This window comes from Mandrillus leucophaeus, unplaced genomic scaffold, assembly GCF_000951045.1.
Source record: "Mandrillus leucophaeus isolate KB7577 unplaced genomic scaffold, Mleu.le_1.0 Scaffold1296, whole genome shotgun sequence".
NCBI classification, from domain to species: Eukaryota; Metazoa; Chordata; class Mammalia; order Primates; family Cercopithecidae; genus Mandrillus; species Mandrillus leucophaeus.
In genome coordinates, this window is record NW_012101250.1 from 461,053 (window position 1) to 465,700 (window position 4,648).

The following is a 4,648-nucleotide window of genomic DNA, read 5'->3' on the forward strand; positions in this document are numbered from 1 at the left end:
GGTGGTACCTGGGGCCTCTTAAGAATGATTTGAGGAGGTAGATATACCTCTGGAACAGATTAAGCACTGGCAAATGCTTATAGATCATTAGGGCTGTTGAATATTTCCATAAATTTTGTTTCTGTTTAATTTAATACCCCAGAAGGTGGTCAAGAGGGGATATTCAGAGACTCCTGAAAAAACCAGAAGCAAGTCTTGAATATTTTGTTCAACTCGAATAGGTTGGAGAAGAGCCAAACAAATCACTATTCTCATGGTATGGATGGCAGTTGAGTTGTACATAGGAACTTTCCCACTGTACATTTCAAACATTACAGTAATTCAGAGCTTATTGCAGACATGTGATCAAAGTTAACAAGAACTATTAAAAAGAATAGAGATAGGCTGGGCACGGTGGCTCATGCTTGTAAATCCAGCATTTTGGGAGGCTGAGGTGGGCGGATCACCTGAGATCAGGGGTTTGAGACAAGTCTGGCCAACATGGTGAAACCACATCTCTACTAAAAATACAAAAATTAGCTGGGCAAGGTGGTGGGCACCTGTAATCCCAGCTACTTGGGAGACTGAGGCAGGAGAGCCACTCGAACCTGGGAGGCAGAGGTTGCAGTGAGCCGAGATTATGCCACTGCACTCCAGCCTGGGTGCTAGAGCAAGACTCCATCTCAAAAAAGAAAAAGAAAAAAAACAAAGAAAGAATAGAGTTAAACAGAGGACAAAGAAAGCATTTTTCTGGTCAGGTAATGGGTATCAACATGTCATGTCCTGTGGACTTCGATTATCCGAGGTCAGGGTTTGGGGATAGAGGTGGCTAACACGATCTACAGTGGGAAGCTGTTGGGCATATGAGCAAAACCTTAAACAGCTACCTCATGGACTCTTTAATCTTCCCTGAAGCTTACAAAAGCTAAGGCTTTTCTGGGAAATAAGGGGAGACTCCTCACATCTTTTAATATGGCTCTGAGCCAACATTATGTGGGTCCTGGGCCAGCTCTCAAAACAACAACCCTGAGCAGGTAAGGAAAATAAAACACAAGACGCTGTGTTTTATTTCAGTCTTTTAGTATGTTATGCTGCCATTCATCCTTATGGCCCTATATAAGTTTTAATTTTTACCAGAAAGAGAGCTGCCTCTATCACCCCTCTAATGAAGCCTCCTCTCCATCCAAATACTATGCTATTTGGCCTGCAGTTGAGGGGTTATCTAGCAGGCCATGCCTTCCAGGGAGGCAAGGGTCTGTCAGGAGCTACTTCCTAGATGGCTTTGCAGTGATCAAAGGAACCAGGGCTGCCTTTGAGTTCAGTGGTTGTTCTCCTCCATCCCCCTCTGGCTGTAAGAGACTACAACCCTGCAAAACAAACCACCTTTGAGCAACATTGCAACGGAACTCGGATCAGATCTCGCCATGTGGACAGCCTCAGGTTTCTAGTATATTGCTCATTGCTTATTTGGGTAGCACAGTTGCAAAAAAGAACAAAAATGGTCAGGAAGCGACATCCCCGAATATGGGTCTTTTCTATGTGTGCAACTTAACTATTGCCTCTGAAATGACAAGAAGCAGCACATGGATTTTTGCTTTTGTGGGGATGGTTTTACAAGTAATTCCAGTAGGTTACTCTGCTACAGTGCTTGACAGCAGCACCCTGGAGGGCCATACCCCTTCCTCCATGCTTCCCTGAATATTTGAGATGTGCACAGCCTGCCAAGCAGGTGTGAAGACTCATTCTCAGGTGGTACTTGTCAGCAGAAGGACTTTTTAGACCTATCAAAAGGATATCTTGTAGTGGCTCTTAGTGGTATTCTGTTTCCAAAAAGAAGGGTGATGGAATGGGGGTACATCTGTTGAGCCAACAGTTATAATTAGTCATGGTAGATTTTAAAAAGAGCTATATATTTAGAATTCACATTTATGATATGGTTTCTCTTGTTCTGGCAAGATACATTGAGAGTGATGTAAAGGATTCTGAGATTCTGCATGTGTTGAACATGGAAAAGCATTGTTCAATTACATTCTTATCATGGGCCCTGTTCATTACACATCCACAATCACCATGTCCACAGTGTCCATGGAAATTGGGTTTTCACATAATTTTCCACAGCTGTTTTCTAATTTGATATCCTGTAAGTGACACTGTAACTCCCTGTATGATGACTGCCAGAAGCAAAAGCCCCCAGCCAATTTTCCAAAGAAACACTGATAATAAATATTGAGGTGTTAGACAGCATCTAACTGTTCCCTAAATGGGAACAGTTAGATGTTATCTCTGTTCCTTAATAAAGTTGGAATAGAAGTATGTGGCAACAGTAGAATTCCCAATCCTGAACTCCTCTGGTATTAGAGATTTGCCAAGTTATAGTCTGACCTGAAAAACCAGAGTCAAGCAGGCATCAGCACTACCGCTCTGTAGATAGGAAGATTCCCAGAGGGAGAGAAAGAGGGCAGGAGGACAGGGCTGGGCCACACACACCCAGTTCCCCTTTCAAGTCAGGTAACTCACTTGAGAGGCATAAGACCTAGGGTCAGAGGATTTAGGGAAAAATCCTTCTCATGAAAACAATATGTACTGCAAAGGAGCCTTCCTTTACTAACACTGGATTTTCTCAATTTTCCAGAAATTTCTTTTCCCTAGCTCAAAATAGCTTTGTCCTAAATTAGATGATCCAGAAACAAAGGACTGAGTCATGACAGGCTATATATCAAACCGTTAACAATGACACACTTGTGGTAAAACTTTTTGATTTGTTTTGTTCTTTTTTTTTTTTTTTTTTTGGAGTCAGAGTCTTGCTCTGTCACCCAGGCTGGAGTGCAGTGGCCAATCTCAGCTCACTGAAACCTCCGCCTCCTGGGTTCAAGCGATTCTGGAGCCTCAGCCTCCCGAGTAGCTGGGATTACAGGTAAGTGCCACCAGGCCTGGCTAATTTTTTTGTATTTTTAATAGAGATGGGGTATTGCCATGTTGGCCAGGGTGTTCTCGAACTCCTGACCTCAGGTGATCTGCCCGTCTCAGCCTCCCAAAGTGCTGGGTTTATAGGCGTGAGCCACCTCGCCTGGCTTGTTTTGTTCTTGTTACTTACTTTGACTCACCTGTCACGGAAGTCCTCTGCTAAACAAAGATGTTCGTGGATGTTTCTTCCCTGAGCAATAATTAAACAAAGTTTTTCAAATTGTCAAAATCATTCCAGCATTCTGGGGAATGCCCTTAACCTTGATAATGGACTTTCCAGCTACTAACTTGGGGCTTTATGACTCAGAAACTTGACATGTTCCCAAGGTAGCATTAACTTCTGGGTTTGTTTATTAACTGTCCTAAGCAAAGGTCTCACTCTCGGCTGTTAGGAATACATGTTTTAATAATGACGATGGTCCTACACACATTCAAGCAAGCCATAAAGACCCAGGAGGGTATATGCTGTGGTGAAAGAGGCAGGCTTTTTTCCTGAACTGGGCAAGTATCCTCAGCATTTTTCCAGCAAGCCATTATCATACCATCATCTATGCATTGACAATAGGATATATTAGCCATCTCTAAAGTGTGGTGCACAATCTCAGGGGCTACTCAGGACAGCCTTTTGAAATTTCCATTTTGATGATGAGATACCAGGTACAACTTCTCAGCACATTACAATGTCTGCCAAAAAAGTGTCAGGACACTTCAGTCAATAGAACAGAAAAAACAGCAAGTGCTTCTGAACAGGGCTGTCATCAGAAAGCTTCTAGAAAGTTTCTGCGCTAGGTTGCTGGGAAGGTCGCCAGATTGGGCTGCCTCAGAAGTCTCTGATGCTTTGTCTTAAAGTCTCTAGGCCTCTGTGGCTAAAGCAAAGATGGGGACAAGCCATTAAATGATAATTTAGTTCTAAGTAGGTATTAAAAGATAATTTTCATAAACAGGTAAGATCAGTACTCTTCCATAGATATGAGAATAAACATGAGTTAAAGGTTTTATTTAACGCATTCACGAGGAAACCAGTGAAGTATTACAACCAGGTGAAAGGATAATCCCAAGGACAGACACATTTATAGATCAGGAATATTAAAATGACTGTGCAAATAGAGCCAGATGGGTTTTTTTGTTGTTGTTGCTTTTTCACTGGACAGAATCCATTTGTGTGTCTATGGACAAGAATGATTTAGCATTGCTGCCAGTTATCTACACTTTATAGAGCTGCAAAACAACTCCCGCAGAACTGGAATCGGACAAGTCAGGAGTGCTCTGGAATGACAACACACAATTTTCAATTTAAGCACAATTTTTTCCTTATAGTCTTTCCACTTTTTATTACAAAGAACCTCAAAGACTTCTGATGACAAAATGAGTATGGTCTTATTAGATTTGGCCTGGTTCTTTAAACAGGTGCAGCAAGAATGTTAACCATATGGGCCTTTGGGCCTTCTTTAAGTTTGTTCTGCTGGAAGTTCTCTAAGAAATTTCAGCTTGATCTTTTACAAGCTTCTATTCATTTGCTATCCTGAAGCTAAGAAGGTAAGTCCAAGGAAATTTCTCCATAAGATTTCATCTGTAGTATCTATACATTTTGGCCTAATTTCTTTCTTCTTGGATCTCTTTCTTTCTTTCTTTCTTTCTTTCTTTCTTTCTTTCTTTCTTTCTTTCTTTCTTTCTTTCTTTCTTTCTTTCTTTCTTTCTTTCTTTC